Source organism: Hydra vulgaris, chromosome 07 (genome assembly GCF_038396675.1).
Source record: "Hydra vulgaris chromosome 07, alternate assembly HydraT2T_AEP".
NCBI lineage: Eukaryota > Metazoa > Cnidaria > Hydrozoa > Anthoathecata > Hydridae > Hydra > Hydra vulgaris.
The window spans coordinates 27,234,645-27,254,641 of NC_088926.1; the positions used below are offsets into that span (position 1 = coordinate 27,234,645).

Here is a 19,997-nt window from a genome sequence, read left to right on the forward strand (position 1 = left end):
TATTGGATTCTTTATAGTCAAATTCTGGCAGTACATTGAATCAACCTTTTTTTTTTTTTTTGATTTCTCTTTTTTAATAGCCTTTGTTTTCTGTGATTCTTTTTGCTGCTTTCTTTTTACTTTCATAGTATAACTTTATTCTAATGAATGAATGAATGAATGAAACCAAAAATTTAAACCGAAAATCTAAATCTGATAATTGACTATTGATGTCATGAGAGGTATCTTTTCTAATCAAATCTTTTGTATTTAATCTTTTAATGTCAAACAGAGATGACAACTTATAAAAAACAATTAGAAGTTGAGCCGCATTTTTTTTTACATTTTTAATCAAGTTATCTCTAAGATGTATCAGATGCAGTATCATTCTAACAGTTTTTTTGTTTTTGTTTGTGTAAATTCCTGCTTTTTTCCAAAATATATTTACTTTTTAGCAAACGACAAATGCAACTTCTTTCTTACTAGTTAGTTTCAAATCAAACCTTGCGAGATAAAGATAATGGTGTAAAACCTCTCCATTAGTTGGTAATTGATTAAATATCTTTGCTTCAAAGGTAGGTAGTAATTTCTCAACAATTTTATCAAACATCTCATTATTTTTTCTCAATTTATTATTGCTCATATCAGATTGAATTTTTTTTTACATATGCTATTATACCTATAGATAAAAAGCAAATAATTACAAACTATATAAATATAATGTTATTTATTTGAAAACAACTGCATTCTTAGTAAAATTTTTCCTCATCTCAAACTTTGCATATAAATTTAATAATTTAATAATTTTTAATAATAATGGAATAAAAAATTGATTCTTAAGTTAAACGTTTTACTTATATTTACTAATATCATCTGATACAAAGTGTTGAATTATTATGACATCAAAATTGATACAAAACATGTTTAATATAAACATCAGTAAATGTAATTTTGCCTAAGGTTAGACCTCCTTTTCTGGATTCTTTCCTTTACTTAATGGGCAGTTCATGTATAAGTATATTTAATTTTGCCTAAGTTTTTTTTTTTGTTATTTTAATTTTTAATTTTTTTATTTTATTTTAAAATTTATAACTAACAGTTAAACATAACAAATAAAAATATTGATATCTAATTTAAAAAAACATGATTATAAAATAAAATATGATTCATAACAGTTAAAAAGATAAATGCCACTGTATTTAAATGCTGTAAATAGATTTATGGAAAATACTTTTATTGATTAATTAATTTGTTTAATCTTTAATCCTGAATTTTTTTCATTAATTTTTTTTTGTTTTCAACAGCTGCATTACGTAAAACACGAGGCTTTAAACTATTACTCAAATTACATAAAGGTTCTTTGTTTGGTATTAAATTTGCTTAAACGACAATTATAAGATTTTCATGTAAATCTTACCAAAACAAATATCTTCCTTTGGTTCCTTCTATCTTTGCTTTACAAAAAATTTTTTTGTCACATTTTACACCTAAGAGGACACAATAAAAATTAAGTTAAGCAAGAAGTACTTTTGATTTTAATGATTCTTCATTATTATAAACTGGTTCTTCTGCTTTTTGCAATGAAATCCATGCTTTTAAATTTAAATTTATTAAGATATTACAAGCTGCAACTATTTATTTGGTGTAGCTTAACTTCTTTTATATTTTTTTCTTCTTGCTTTGCTAGAAGACGGATAGTTTTACCTTTTATAAAAGCTTCTTCCTTTTCATCATACCTGTGTTTCATCATAGATATTTTGGTTTAGATATGTTTGATTCTGAGACCACATTTTTAAAGCCTGAATAGTTTGAATAGTTGCAATTGGGTTCGTACGTTTCATTAAATCCAAAATGACAAAGTAACTTTCTGACGCTTTGTTAGTAACAGGGACATTAAAAGCTGATGAAAAGTCACGTGACTAAATAAATAAAATGGATTTCAATATTTGCCACCAGGTAGCTGATTAGCTCACTGAAGTTTCAAATTTACAAGAATAGCATGAAAAACAAGTTCAAGTGGTTGTACTGTCAAAGAATCAAACTCATCATTTTGTATGTCTTCAAACAGTTTGCAGTAAACCATATCTTGATGAAGAAGATTAGTATCTTCCAAAATTTTTCCATTTGAAAACAATAAAGAAGAAGAATACTTACAAAGAGAATTAAGTCTGACTTTCAAACGAAGTAGGTAGGGGTTTAATAGCAAAATGCTATTAGGTGATTCTATAATTCGCCGCATATGACCTATAAGTAGTTAGTCAATGATTCCTAATGTACAAACTTCAGCAATAAATACAAGATTTGTGATATCTCCCACTATAGCTTTTAATAAATTATTTGGATTCGGCCACGCATTAAGAAATTCTATTATAGCAACTTTGTGGCAATATAGGGCAGCATTATAATACAAAATATTAAAACAATTTTCAAATAATGGAACAAAAAATAACTTTTTATTAAGGGAGGAAAGAAAAGAAATAAAATATGAAGCAACACCAGTTTCCTTACCATACCTTGAATGAAACGCTTTACACGGGGTACAAACCATTATAGCAATGCCACTTATTTACTTATAAAAACAAGAGCATTCTCATTATTATCTTGTAACAAAATTTTTTCAAAAGAGTTCAAAACTTTATCAGTTTCAGATACAAAATTAGGAAGCAAACGAAGTTTGCAGAAAAAATAACTCATATCCTTCATATTATTTTTGACATCTTAAGAAAGTAAATTCCAATTATTGATTGTAATTGGCAAAAGTTTTTCTTTTAATACTTTTAACTGTGAGTTAAGTAGAGAATTAACTGGACCGAGGTCAGACATTGTTGATTTAATTGATGTTACTACCTTAGCAAAATTGAGTTTATTTTCCATGCCAGCGCTGCTTACAACGTCACAAAAATCTTCTATTATGTAAGTAAAGTACTGGAAGATTGTAGCTGCATCAGAACCGATCACCTCTGACAAACCAAAAGATATAGTTTTTTTTGTTGTTTGAAAGTTTTGATAATGGCATTTTTGAGTACCATTACCATGCAAACGATTGCCAACATTAGAGTTTTTATATGTTTGATTATTTTCAAGCATTGCTTCAGCAACTTAAAACTAACCTAAAATTGCAGCTTCCTGTATTAACTTCCATTTTACAGCTAGATACATTCTTTTTTGCAAGTTTGTTCAGTACTACTTTAATGATATTGTTGACACTATTTATACTTACATTCAATGAAAGATAATTCATGATGGTTTCCCAAATGTCATCACTTTATCTACCATCTTCAAAATTTATTATTTCCTCATTATCTAACAAAGAAACAAACTTATAAAGTTCTTGGTTCTCTTCTATCAAAACATTTGTCTTAGTATATAATGATGCAACTTCTTCTTCAAAAACTTACAAGACTCTTCATATTGCTATCATTAATGTATTTTTTTTATTTTGTAAAGAAATTTTAAATTACTTACTTTTTTTTGCAAATTTAGTTTCTCTTTTTTTAATTCAGTAATGTTTATATCAGAACTTTCAAGAATTAAATTAATAGCTACTATTTCTTTTTTAACTGTGATATTTTACAATTTGTTTATGCTTTTGAGGAAATAATTTTAGCCTTTTTTATTTCCGACTGAGAATCAAACATTGAGAACATTGAATGATTTTTTTATTGAATTTAACTAACTCTAATTTATTCTCAATAATGTTAAGTCTTTCTTCTATTTCACAATTCTATTTCACAACGTTTCTTTTTTCAATTCTATTTCAACTTTCTTCTATTTCACAACGTTTTTTAATATGGTTTAGTTCACTTTCGATTAGAGAGTTTTTTGAAATAAGTATTTGCAGATTGTACGAAATTTTTTCAAAATCCTTTAGATGCTTAAAATAATCCACTTCTAAATCCATCATTGATTCAAGTTTCCTTTTTAAATTATTATTTTCTTTTTTAAGCATATTGTTTTCACTGATGAGGATTCTTTCTTTCTAATTTTTTTTTTCAAACTTTTCTTTATTTTTCTATGAGTGGTGAGTGAAAAAGCATAATAAATTAATATATCACGAAAATTACACCTAAACTTGTATGCATAGAAAATTTTTTGGACATCCGTAAAAACTAAAAGTTTAAAGTCAAATATAAATAAAATAATCCCTGTGTTTTTCCATAGGTTTTTCCATATTTTTCCAAAGACTTCACCTAATAACACATCAAACTTTTTATTTTTGCGTTGTTTCTTTAACTTTCTGACATTTTCAACTAATCTAGTTATCTTTGTGGATAATTTTTTTCAAAGCAGAGAAGCTGAACATTAAAATCAACACAAAATCTACAATATACTGCATTAAGAGGTATCTTTTAACGTTAAATGCCAACAATAAATTTCTTCATTAAGCATTTTATCTAAACAATCTTTTCATAAATCAAGTCAAGAAAATTTATATTATAAATTAAAATCAAAATAAATTAAAATCTTAACATCATACCTCAATTGACATCAATAAATTTAATGAACTAAGAGGTTATTTATTTATCAAAACAATACAATTACGTTATAAATAAAATGTTATAGTTTTAAATACAATGTTTTAGTTATAAATACAATGTTATAGTTATAAATATAATGTTATAGATTAAAGTTACAGGTAAGTTACCAAATAATAAAACTAAATGATAAATATATAGATGATTTGATTAACAAATATTTAAAACTATTTATTTACTTATTAGTAAATAAAAAGTTTTAACTACTCGCTCCAACATTTATCTAACTATAAAATTGAAAATGAATTACTTCAGTAAATCTTGCTTTAAATGTTATTGAAAAAATTATCAAAAAATTCAGTTAGATATATTAACCAATATCACACTATATTAACATCAATAAAAATAAGAGATTTTATTTTCATATTGAAGAGTAAGTAGTCGAGTAACAAAGAAATCCACAGAAAGTTTTCTCGACGCTAACTTATGTAAATAGAACGGGGGAAAATTCTACGAATCACCTTAAAGAAAGCAAAAACCTCACCCAATATTAAAGTGACAAAAAAATTAAAAAGCTCTTTAACATAACGAATAAATAGCTGCAGAACCTATTTTAATGTGAGGAAGGATGAATTATTTAATTTACTGGTATTTACACAAAATTGAATACTTTAATAAAGAACAACTTTTTTAATTCGAGAAAAAAAATGTCGTCATCACATAAATAAATGTTCTACGTTCTATGCTGATAGCAATAATACCAATATATGTATATATATGTACTGATAAAATGATACCAATATATGTATATATATGTACTGATAAAATGATACCAATATATGTATATATATATATATATATATATATATATATATATATATATATATATATATATATATATATATATATATATATATATATATATATATATATACATATATATATGCAGTTAACTTTATTGGGTGGGTTTTTATTCTTCAACACTCACATAAAACAATTTCTTGCTATTTATGAAAGAAGTTTTTAAAAACGAACCAAGTTTTTTTATCTGTGATAATGAAATTCATGTGACTAAATTCTCTAGTCTCAGTAATCTTTGTTTATATGTGAGACCAATCTGCTAAAGAACAGATTTACTAAACCTTTTTGCGTTTAATTTGGCCAATTTTGACTTTAATTTGGATTTTTTCAATTTTATTTTGGCAATTTTTACTTTACAAACTAAAGTAAAAGTTGTCAAACTTTAGAACTGTAACATGCAAATTTATAAAAAACATAAATCAAAATTAACAAAAAAAATTACTAAGTATATATAAGTATATATAAAAAATTACTATATATATATATGTATATATATATAATATATATATATATATATATATATATATATATATATATATATATATATATATATATATATATATATATATATATATGTATATATATATATATATATATATATATATATATATATATATATATATATATATATATATATATATATATATATATATATATATATATATATATATATATATATACAAATATGTACATATTTATACATATATGCATATATTAGGGTTGGGAATACCGGGATCCCGGGATTCCCCGGTTTTTAAGAATCCCGAAATCCCGGGATTAAGCATTTAATCCCGGGATTTTTTTTGAAACCGTTTTCAGTTGAAAATTTTTAAATTAAATTATTTTTTTGTTCGATTGCATTAAAATTCGAACTTAACAATTTCGAAATTCTTGCAGTTATGTTTTTGAATAATTAGATTAAAGTTGTTATAACCATTGAAATTGGATTGCAATTACATTCTTAAAATTTTTTGGTGCTTAGTCGCATTTATTCAAGTTTCTGACAATTTTTATCTCGAATAGACGTTATCTGTTTGTGACTATTTTAAAGTACAAGTTTTAATAAAAAATAAAATTGCTGGTTTTTTGAACATTAAATTTTCTAAAATTATAATGGCTTCGTACATGGAATATGACAAAAATAGTAATTCTGCTGTTTGGAAACAGCAGAATTACTATTTTTGAGAACTTTTTTAAGAGAAGAAAAAGGGCAAACAGCAATGTGTAAGTCTACTGACTGCAAAAAAAAACAAAACGTTAACCAATTATTTTCCGATATTGGAGCGAGAAGAAAAATCACTTCCTGCTACACTTGCACGATTAACAGCCATTGATGGGATTTCGTTCAACGTGATATGCCGTTCTAGTGATATACGTGCAAGTCTTATAGCTACAGGATTCAAAAGTTTACCCACAACAGTCAACACTGTGCGTAAAATGGTTGTAGATTTGTACAGCAAAAAAATAAGGAGTTTTTTTATTACTGAAATAGCTAGCAAAAAAAAACCTGAATTCGGTGTAGGAGAAAGATTTTCTTTATCTTTTGATGAATGGACATCATTGCGTAACCGTTGCTACATGAATATTAATTTACATGCACGAAATTGTCAGTTCTGGAGCTTAGGCTTAATTCGTATAACGGGATCAATGTCTGCAGATAAGTGTATTGAGCTATTAGAACAAAAGCTTGCACAACATGGACTTGATTTGAGAAAAGATATTGTTGTTATTATGACTGACGGAGCAAGTGTGATGAAAAAAGTTGGGAGAATATTACCTGTAAATCAACAGTTATGTTTTGCCCATGGTGTGCAACTGGCCGTTATTGAAGTACTATATCAAAAGCAGGATATAGAAAGAGAAATAGATCTGCAATTCGACGAAGACGAACAATCAGATATAGAAGACGATTTTTCAGAGAGTAACTCTTGCGAGGATGATAATTTTTCTGACAACGATAAACTGGTTGATCTTGATGCTAGTCATAATTGGCATCAAGGAAACGAATTTGATCTTACTGAGGTAAATTGTGGTCCAGTGATCAAAAAGGTACGAAAAGTAAAAGTAATGTTCAGACGATCACCAAAAAAAAACGATATCTTGCAGAAGTATGTTGCGGCTGAATTTGGGAAACAAATAGCTCTAATTAAAGACTGCAAGACAAGATGGAATAGTCTTTTGTCAATGCTTCAACGCGTCTATTTATTAAAAAATTGTATACAAAAGGCATTAATAGACATAAGTCTACTGGAAGGTGAATCTTTGGCTTTATCTAATATTGAGCTTAAAACTGTATCTGCTATCATTAATGCGCTACTTCCAGTAAAAGCAACAGTTGAGGCCCTTTGCCGTCGGGATGCTAATTTGTTTACAGCCGATGTTGCCATAACTTTTATGTTGAAAAAACTTAAAGATGCTAACAACGTTATAAGTCAAAAGTTGCATTCATTTCTCGTTCTTCGAATGCAACAAAGGCGTACCGATGCAAGTGGGATCCTTCAGTATCTGCACAATGGTAGAACCAACATTCAGTCCGAATCTGAAATAGAGCTAGTAACAGTTCCGACTTCAATAAAATGTCGCAAATTAATAGTTGAGTTACATGAAAGACTAGACGCTACAAATCCAGCTAAATCATTAACGGCTAATGAGTCTGAATCAGAAGTTAAACTTTCTGTTTCAAATGAGGAACTACTCGAAATTGTTTCTGATTCTTCTGACTCTTCATCTGAATCTATTTCTTTTGCTCTTAAAAACAGCAAAAGAATCACAGACGAACTTAATAAAGCTAAAAAAAAAGCACATTTGCCTAGCTTACCAACTCGATGTGAGACGTTATCGATGAAAATTCAAAAGGAAATGGTGTTGTTTGAAAATGGAGGAACACGTGGTGATTTTTTGCAAAGAGCGTGTGATTTTTTAATGACTATTAAGCATACCAGTGTGGAATCAGAACGTGCTTTTTCTGCAGTCGGACTTTTTGCAACAAAAATAAGAAGTCGTCTGGGGGATGAAACTTTGGATGTGCTCTGCTTCCTCAAAACGTATTTTAAGAACAATCAAAAATAATTGCATACGTATATTATATCTACAAAAACAAAGTCTTTATAATTTAATAATTAAGTATGTATAATATTAAAAAACCAAAGAATTTCCTTGAAATTTGCAAATTTTTTCTAAACATACTTTAAATGTCTTATTAATTTCCTTAAAATTTTTCTAAAATAATGTGTTAAAATCTTTCAAAAACAGGTATATCAAAATCCCGGGATCCCGGGAATAGGTAAATGTAATCCCGAAATCCCGGGATTTTAAATATAGCACGGGATTACAAACCCTAGTATATATACGATTAATATTATATTTACATGAATACATTCATGCAAACACACACATACATACATATCACATATAAAGTATATGAGAGTGAATATAAAAAAGTGTGTGTGTATATATGAGATATGTATGTGTGTGATTGTGTGTGTGTATATATATGTATGTATATGTAATGATATTTGTATATGTATATATATATATACATACATATATGTATATATATACATATATACACACATATATAATATATATGTATATATATGTATTTATATATATGCATATATATATATATATATATATCTATGTATATATATATATATATATATATGTACAGTATCGGACAAAACGAGTGCAACCAAATAATGCTAATTTAGTTTCTTTATATAAAAGTGCTGCATTTTTTCAATTTAGAGAAATAACTATGTAACTGTTTAGAGAAAAAGTTCTTCAAGTTTTATTCATCACAAAGTTCATTATTTGTACACGAAAATTAATAAATTAATCAAAAGTATTAAAAAAAGTTGATTTCCTTCTAAACAAAACAAGTGCAACTCGACAAAATGTTGACCAAGCTGTATTTCGCTATCAATATTTCGTGGCGAATCCTTTGTTGTCAATCACAGCCTTGCATCTTTGAGGCATAGATTCGACCAGGTGATCAATGAAACTTTGTGGAATTGCTGCCCAGGCCTTTTGGATTTGTTTAAACAGTTGATCCTTATTACGAACATCTTCACAATTAATTCTGCGGTTGACAATCTCCCACAGATTCTCGATAGGGTTGAGATCCGGAGATTGAGGCGGCCAATCCATCACCGATAGGTGGTTGTCTTGAAACCACTGCTTGACAACTTTTGCAGTGTGTTTCGGATCGTTGTCTTGCTGAAAAACCCATTTTATTGGCATATTCCATTCAGCATGAGGTAACATAACATCTTTAAGGATATTTTTATACATGAAACGGTCCATTATTCCATCGTTTCGATGTACTGGATCTAGACCGTTAGCAGAAAAACACTCCCAGACCATTACATCGTCTCCACTATGCTTCACGGTCTTATGGCAGTAACGTAAATCGAGGCGTTTTCCGGCCGGTCGACGTACAAGGCAAATGCCATCGCTCCCAATGTTGTTGAACTTCGATTCATCACTGAACAGGACAGTTCGCTATTTCTGCACATTCCAGTCAATATGAGATGTAGCAAACAGAAGTCTTTTCTTCTGGCTTTTTAGTGAAATCAGCGGTTTCTTTGCAGGGCGTCGAGAAAACAATCCGGCTTCAACAGCACGTCGTCTGATTGTTCGGTCCGATACAGGCAGCTCTAATTGCTTTTGTATCTCGACTGATGATATCCAGGGATCCTTTTTGACGGATCTGACAATCATAGAATCCTCTCTAGAAGTGGTGGAACGTGGTCTTCCACCTTTGTTATCAGCTGCCAACTTCCCCGTAGAACAATATTTGGAACATAGTCTTGATACGGTCCATTTTTTCACGCGATATTTATCACAAATACTTTTTTGTGACATTCCACTTACGTAATCGCCAATAAATTTCTTTCTTAGTTCCAATCCAAGACTGTCGGGAGCCATTTTTGCACTTAAAGTCATAAAAATAATAAAAATAAATAATCACGCTTCTCAAGGCTTACTGTGTTACATTTACCTTGTGATGATACAATAATGCTCTGTGGAACACAACGTCTTGGTTGGATGTGGACTGTATTGATGTAATGAAACACTTGCTGTATTTCATTTTTTGTATTGATGTTCTTCAATAAAACACTTTGATAAAATTCACTTCGATAAACTGTCTTGATAATACTGACTGATTGACTTCCATATACTGACTGAATTACATGTCGATTTACATGTCTCTTATATAGTAAAATGAAGCTGTGTGAACCTGTTCTGGAAGATTCTAGATGCTTCTTTTCGATGCTTCTGGAAGCTTCTGGATGCGTCTGGATGCTTCTGAATGTTTTTGGATATTTCTGGATGCTACTGGATGCTTCCAGATGCTTTTCCTGGAAACTTCTGGAATGCTTCTGCATGCTTCTGGAAACTTCTGGAAACTTCTGGATACTTCCTTTAATTATTAAAAAACTTCCGTGACGTTGACACGGACCAGACTTAAGAAAATGAAACAAACCAAAAAGGTTGCACTTGTTTTGTCTGCAGCAAAATGGCACTTGTCAACGAAATTCTGCCTGTAAGCTGTCACCTGTCAGCTGATTGCTCATGTCATGGCATGTTATGACTCCAGACTCCTGAATTATTTGCTGTGGTAGTATAGTTCGTTTCGTTTTTAAGACATGTAAAATTAGGAACACTTTTTAGCATTGTTCGATGTTGGTTGCAAATGTTTTGTCCAATACTTTATATATATATATATATATATATATATATATATATATATATATATATATATATTACATAGAGAGTTTATATAAAAAGTGTGTATGTACATATCTACATACATGCATACATACATACATACATACATACATACATACATACATACATACATACATACACACATACATACATACATACATACATACATACATACATACATACATACATACATACATACATACATACATACATACATACATACATACATACATACATACATAAATACATACATACATACATACATACATACATACATACATACATACATACATACATACATACATACATACATGCATACATGCATACATGCATACATGCATACATGCATACATGCATACATGCATACATGCATACATGCATACATGCATACATGCATACATGCATACATGCATACATGCATACATGCATACATGCATACATGCATACATGCATACATGCATACATGCATACATGCATACATGCATACATGCATACATACATACATACATACATACATACATACATACATACATACATACATACATACATACATACATACATATGAGTACATACATGAATATATGAGATTATATATAATATCATATATATGAGAGTGTATATTAAAAAATCAAGTGAAAAAAATTGAGTGCTAAGATCTAAACTTTTTGAAAAGATAAATAAACTTCTACGCTCAGATAATTAAATTATGTGTTTTCAAAAGTATATACAAATCACGCTCAGCTCGGAATGTTAAATTTTTTAGAAAAGCAGAACTTTTAATTTTTAAATATACTTTTAATCTTATTTGAGTTATTTTCTTATGCAACCAAGATAGGCCTATTATATTTTCAGCCATAAAAAGAGATAAAAGTTGTGATTTATATGGAAATATATGTAAATAAACAGTCATCAAACTAAAAAAATTCGTTTCTAAGAGCCGCAGCAATTTTTTAAAATTTAATTTTCTTAAAGGTTTACTGCGCTTGCGTATAATAACTTGTCTCTTCTAAACGACCGTGCATTTGATACAACGTATCAGTTATGCCTTTTATCAAGTTGTAATAATCTGATACAAGGTGTCAAACTATTATAAACCTTGATGTTTGGGTTAAAGTTATCTAAGTAAAGCCATGAAGTATTGTAAACTTCAAAATAGGTATCACAGATGTAATGACTTGCAAAATTGGTACTGCAAGCGTTGTGGTTTGCAAAGCTGCTTAGTTGTATGGATTTATTTAAAAGATTTGTGCTGGAAAATATCAAAAAGAATGTACAAAGCAACAAATTTTTTGGTGAGAATATGATAGTTTCATTTCATTTCTAAAAATCCTTTTGTATTTTGATTATATCTCGATTTCAAAAAAAAAATTTATTCATAATAGTTAATATATTTTTTTATTTTAATATGTTTTCATATAACCTTTATAAAAAAGATAGGATAACCAAATTATAAAAATAATTTATTTCTTTTAGTTTTGATAAATATTAGCTGTTACAAAAATATCAATAAAATGACATTTTTCTTAGTATGCTTTTTATTTATTTTGAATAAATTATAAATAAATAATAATAAATTAATAAATTAAGGTGTAATTTTAAAGGTTCAAAGTTATTATATAGATTATTAATATAGGTTTATTATTATTTATTAATCAAGGTTATTAATATAGATTTAAGATTAAGTTATTCAATTGGTTTAAGATTAAGTTAAGCTTATGGTTAGCTATTTAATACACAACATATCTGAAGCTAGGCTGTTCAACAAGCTATGTTGAAAAGCCTAGTTTATTACAGTGTGTGTAGATTTATGAATTAGAATTTACAAATTGAATAAAAACAGAACATGTATGACAATTTGATAGGACAGTAATAATTTTTTGTTTTTGTTTTTTAGGTATTGGCAGGCTTTTCTTGACGACTTACCTTCATGCAACAAGGTTAAAACAACCTCCAACTACAAGCCAAATTGAAATATTTTTCATAGCAGTATGTTCTAAGAAGAATTTCATTAAATTATTTTTGGAGATTGTTTAATGCATGTTTTTTCAGTAAATTTTAAATATAAAAAATTATTTTACATATACATTTTTAGTTTTTTAATAATTAATTTTTATTCCGGAGTATAATTATAATTATCCGTTTTTTGTAATAATTTTTCTGCAAATATCAATTTGGTATTATGTTATCAATGCGAGAGTATAATCTCAAGATATAATTAAAAAATGGTCGAATGAAGTTTATAGACCTAAGATCAATACAATTGTTTTTTTTATAAATCATAAACAAGTTTAGCGGAAAATATCTGTACGTTAGAAACCGCTCACAGAAAACTTTCGATATTGATTCGTTTATTAAAATTTTATTGTTATTTTTACATGGTTTGCACTTACAAAGACTGTAAGTGTGAAAACACGCGAAAACTGGCTATTTTTGATTGAAAACTGGAGATTTTCGAACAAAAATTAACGCCGTGTCGAGCTATTGCTAATTTGTTTTATTTATAAAAAGTTTATACTTTTCCGACAGTGAATTTTATCCTCTGTTAGAATCTCGTTTTAAAAAAATATCTAGAATTGAACTTTTTGAAAAGTATTAATTTCAATAAAATGACTTTTCTGGGGTATATCGGGTAAGTTACTTTTTTGAGAATTTAATGTTTGAACCCCGCTCTATGCTATAAATAATTTATTATTCGTACTTGTCAGATTCGACGAACTGTCTTTGAGAAATATAAGTAATAGTTGTATATATATATAGGTACATGAAGAAGTTACATATCTTTTCTTTAATACATTGTATTAAAATACTTTATTTCTGTTTTAAATGAAACATATTATATCATCATACTTGAAAATACTTTAAATAAAGTCTGTATATTTGACAATATGCATCGTCAGATATACAGACCAAAGTGGATGGCAGCAAAGCGACCTCTTTAGCAACAACCATAAGAAAGCAAAAACCGATTTTTGCTTTGTTGTGGCTGTTCCTGAAGAGAATATATATAACACAAGGCTACTAAAAATTTGTGCAAAATTTGAACGTTCGAAACTCGCAAACAAATTCGAATACTCCTGCAGTTCGAAGTTAAATATATTACTAGACATTCTTATTTCATAATCTGATACTGATATTGGCAATTAAAATAATATAAATAAAATGGATATAATTAAAGAAAACGGTAAACGAAAGTTTATTGGAGACTTCTGTTTAGATAATGTAGACAATGGGAAAACATTTACAGTGCATCATTTTATGCAAATGAAAGTTGCAAGGCGAACAATTTATAATTTTATTAAAAGAGTTGACGACAATAATGACCTTTAAAGAAGTCGGGAAGCGGCAGAAAACCTTACAAGATGAACATAATAAAAGTTACTTCACTCGTTAACAATTCTGAAAAATAAATTGGAGTCTCCCAGAGAAAAATTCCATTAAAGTATGGAATTCATAGAAGTTATGTTTATAAAAAATATAACATGCATGGACTTTAATATTTCAAAAAAAAGAAAGCACCAGAAAGCTCTGAAATTCAAATAATTAAACAAAAACAACGACTATTAAAATTTTCGAAAACTTTTTCCGACCGTCAAATGAGTTTGAAATTATCATGGATGACGAGTCCTATTTTACATTGAGCAGCCAGGAAATTATGCCTTTTATCGTCAAGATAAAGGAAAAATGGAAATAATATTAAATATAAGTTTAAATCAAAGTTTCAAGCGAAAGTTTTAGTATGGATTGCAATCAGCAGATTTGGTAAATCAAAGCCTTTCTTTGCAATTAAGAATAATGCCGCTGATGCAAAAATATATTCCAGAGAATGCATTGAAAAGAAACTTGTTCCCTTCATCAATTCGCATGACAAAAATGTAAAATATATATTTTGGCCTGATGGTGCAAGTTGTTATTATACAAAATTAAGATTTGAAACTTATAAGAAGTTTAATATAACTAAGTTTCTAAGGATGATAATCCACCAAATTTTCCGCAATTAAGGCCCATTGAAACATTTTGGACTCACCTAAAACAGAGAGTCTATTTCAATGATTTAAAAGCAAAAAATCTTAACCATTAAAAAAGAAAATTCAACTTAAGTTACGAGATTTCAGTTCAGAATACTTTGAAAACCTTCTTTGCTCGCTTTAGACTATAGTTTACTATGCTGTTGATCATGGGACACTTTCAGTTATAAGATGATCTACATGTATTATTGCTATCCTTACTTATTTGATCTGTTGTGAAGCAATAATATGATCTGAATTACAATTATAAGCAATTCCTTTTTGTGTAAATTTTTATTAGCCTCGTATTTAGTTTAATTAATTACAATTAAACAATAGTTTAAATATTGCTTAATTTTAATAATTGCTTAATTTTAATAATTGCTTATAATTAAGCAATATTTATATTGAATATACTATATTCAATTTGGTTTTTTTAATCAATTTTCTTATACAGAAATTTAACAAAGGGGATCTGACCTCCTTTTTTAGTTAAACAATTAACTTTTACATATCAAATCACTGTTTACTCTTCAGAGTACCTCAGACATCACTGTTTATACTTCAGAGTGCCTCAGACGTCACTGATAACACTTTAAAGTACCTCAGACTGCTTACACTTTGGAGTACCTCAAGAGTTACTGTTTGCACTTCAGAGTAACTCAAAAGTTATTGTTTACACTTCAGGATACTTTAAACGTCACTGTTTACACCTCAGGGTACTTCAGGTGTTGTACCTCAAGACACTGTCACAACTCAAGATATCTTAAGATACCCAAAGCTTAATTCGTATAGTTTTGTGACTTTTCTTCAAACATGAACTAATTAGGTTGGTTTGCACCAATATTACATTTTAGGACTGTCCCAATAAAAAACAAACACGTTGTTAAAATTGCATTTATAATATACTTTTAAGTAAAAAATCAGTTTTCATTGAATAACATTTTTTCTGATATAAAATTTATTTGATATTATCTTATAAATAGCTGAAACCGCTTGTTACACAATTAATACGATTAATTACACGGCTCGTTGTAACTGTTGAGCGGGTTTGATTTCAACTTTCGCTCAAACTTACTGTTTCCTTCGCTGCATTTCTCTTCCTAAGGAATAAACGCCACTAGTTTTTAACATCGTTATTTTGTGCATCGTTAAACAAAAACATAAAAAACCGTGTAAAGAATTAAAAATACAAAATAAACATTGAGAAACATCTCGAAGACTTCCGACGGCTAAAACTGCAAATATCCGAGTTAAACCAAGTTGTTCCAAGCAATAATGAACATTCCAACGCAATGCACACTTTTTTTTAATATCAATTCTGTTTGCTACGTTAGAATTAGCTCCAACACCTCTTAGAACAAGGAAATTAAAATAAAACTGGCGATCATCACCATATATATTGGTAACAATATTCCACAGTAAAACGATCTACCTCGAACTACACATCTATGGAAAGCAAAAACACTACATTTAGAAGAAATACTCAAATAGTTGTTAAAAGATAAATTAACCAATGAAAAACTCACATCTTTGGATCATTGTCCGTTAATGAACTTAAATTAGCTGGCGTAACGTTTATTAATTTTTGGAAAATTTTCGAACCCACCCTTACCTTAATAAGATCCTTTTATTAATTAATTTTTACTTGTTATAATAAAAAAAATAAGAAAAAAGTAAAAATGGGTCTAAAAAATTAGAAAAAAATTATTTCAGTCACTGATAAAAAACAAAAACTTTTATTGTAAACAGGCTTTAAAAATCCCCGACCAACTAAATCAATAACGACCTTTTGGTTTATTTCTCACCAAAGTATAAAACTTTGTATAAAACTTATAAAACAAAGTATAAAAGCGTATTAAATCCTATTTAATTATTATTATAAAACAGCTGTTCAAAATTTATTAGATGTGGACTAAAATTGTATTAGATCTGGACTAAAATTACCCCCTCCCTTTTATTGCTCCCTTCTTTCATTGCCAACCCCATCCTTCCAACTCAAGACTAAGATCTTTAGTCTTATGCAACAGGTCATACACAATTTTTAAAATAAAATAAAAAATAAGACAACAAAGTAGGACATATATACTACAATATCAACTTTTATAGAACTATATGACTTATAGGTGATGTATATGATTTATAAATCATGTATATGGTTTAAAGGTGATATTTATACCTTATAGGTGATATAAATGATTTATAGGTGATATATATACTTTATAAATATATAAAGTATGTTTATAAGCTTTGTGTAAAGCTAAATATAATTTGCACCTTTATTAAAGAAAAAAGGGTAGTCCTACTGGTTGTTAATGATGTAATATTTTTTATTTTCTGTTTGCCGTTAAATTGTTTATTTTTCTATATACTTTATAGACTTCAACAGAAGCATATATTATATTTAATGAAAAAAAAATACAACCTAATTTAAATATATCCAATTCTATTTTATTTTATTTAAATGAAAAAATTGAAAAGCAAACGTTTTTTTTTAAATATCATAACTGTAGTGGCCATTTAAATATGTCTTGGTTTGCAAAAAAGTTCGCATTTTACCGACTCGCAGGGGAAGAGAAGTTTTCGGAAAAAAGGAAACTTTTGAAATTTTTCAGAAATTTTGAGTGAAAATTCCCTGAAAATTTCCATAAATTTTCAACTATACTTGGTGTTATATACAGTAAACTACATTTTACCGAACGCATAAAAATGATAAAATCAAAAGCATATAAAAAATTATTCTCAATAACTAATATATTTGGTCTAGCCTTCAAAGTTCGTTTAGAATTCTTTAAAACAATTATTCTACCCAACTTACTGCGCAAGTCTTACAATTTACTACACGAAAAAAGAAATAGAAAGCCTTAGCAATACATACTATATGATTTTATCTTTACTACTCATAATTAATATTTAAAGCAAATATATATTTCAAATCAATCAATAACTTAAAGCATTCAAACTACAAAGTTTTCATCGTGAATTTTTATGCAAAGCACTAAAATTATGCAGTGAAGTAGTTTATTACAAGAAACCAATGAACTTATTCAAACAATTTGATATTATTAATCGTACTCAGTTTGTCTCAATTAATGGGTTTCAATCCACAAGTAAAGTTATTAAGTATGGTATCCCACAAGTTTCTTTTCTAAGGCCTTTACTGTTTTTAATATATATCATCGATTTGCCTCACTCGATAAGTAATTCGATTGTTCATCATTTCGCTGAGGACACTAATCTTCTATGCAAAAACAAATCAAACCATCAACTTTTTAAAAAAGTTAGTTCAAATTTCCATCATTTGTGTCATTGGTTTAATAGTAAGAGAACATCTCTAAACATCAATAAAACTAAATTTATTATTTTTCACCCTCCAAAAAAAATGATTGAGAATGATAATGTGAAAATAAGAATTAACGGTAAAAGACTTTTCCCATCTAAATATATAAAATACGTCGGGCAATTTCTTAACAAAAACCAATCACAGAACTATCAATTAGTTCAATTAAATAAAAAACTCTCACGTGCTAATAGTATGTTGTCGTTAATACGACACTATTTTCCCCAACATATTCTAATAGCAATTTAACATTCCTTGTTCTCCTCACATCTAAGTTATTGTTGCACTGTTTGGGGTCAACAAGATAGTTTTCTATTACATTGTATAAACAGTTTACAATGCGCTTTCATAAGAATTATGACATTTTCTCCTTTATGATCTAATGTTCAAAATAGGTTTTCTGAATTAAAAATGCTAAAATTTCACGGTCTTGGTAAGCTTTATAATTGTCTTTAAGTGTTTGATTTTATTGGAGAATATATTTGATGAATATTTTTTTATCTTTTATTGTTATTGCTTCTTTTATATTACTGTATTTATAGAAGTATTAATACTTTTATTTTGCACTGTCTTTTTTAACTCTACTAATATTATTATTATTATCATTAATTTATCTTTATTTTAGAAGTCTTATTAATATTGTTTATAATGATAGTGGAAGTGATTCCATTGTAGTAATAGTTTTATGGTTATTGTCTTTATTTTTGCTGTTGTATTTATTTTAATAATTTCTGTCATAGTTATAAACTTTACTATAACTATTTTTACCAATTTTTAGTAAAGTTTTCATGTTATATTTAGTAATAGTAATTTTTTTTTATTCATATAATTATTAATTTTTATTATATTATTGTTGCAATTATTAATATTATCTTTATTTATTAGCGCTTTATTTTCTTTTCTTTCCTTTTTTTTTTTTTTTTTATCTCTTTAATTTATTTTAAATTCTTTATATGTTATATTTATAGTTTTTTTTTTTTCTGCATTTGTTTTTTTTTTTTTTTTTTTTTTTTTCTAGGTGTCACTCCATTGACTAGTTTTTAACTATATGAGTGACACCTAACCTTATTTATGTAAGTTTATAATATATTATTGTAAATTTTTCATATTTTATGGTAAAATAAATGGAATAATAAATAAATTGATTGATTAATTAATTAACTTTGATAACATCAAGTACAATACTAGAAACAACTTTTTAAATTTCTAAATGTCCAACAAACACGATGAACAGTCATTTAAGTTTTTTTTAGCGATATAATTAATATACATTGCAATAAGAATATCAAATAAGCACCAAAAAAATTTAGTGATCTAATTTTACTGAACAACAACAACTCAATTATAGCACATACAATTATCAATAGAATTAGGTTTTCAAAACAGTTTCAAATTAAAACCGTTTTTATTAACGGTCTATAGTAAACAGTTTCAAATTAAAAAACAACACAAATATTTACTAAACTAATTTTTGCGCACACACAAAAAAAGTTAATGACAAAACAAATTCTATTCTATTATTTACTTTTTTACTACATAACAGAATAGGGGAAGGCGGGGTAAGATGGCGAATGGGGTAAGATGGCTTTTCATATAGCAACTCAA

General features: G+C 27.6%; 1 long non-coding RNA gene across 1 annotated transcript; it reads left to right on the plus strand.

Moving 5' to 3' along the window:
• Positions 1-346: 346 nt before the first annotated feature.
• Positions 347-13,131, plus strand: LOC136082379 (uncharacterized). Its single transcript, XR_010639648.1, has 3 exons — positions 347-554; positions 12,205-12,340; positions 12,943-13,131. It is a non-coding gene; the product is annotated as an uncharacterized LOC136082379 (long non-coding RNA).
• Positions 13,132-19,997: the final 6,866 nt, after the last annotated feature.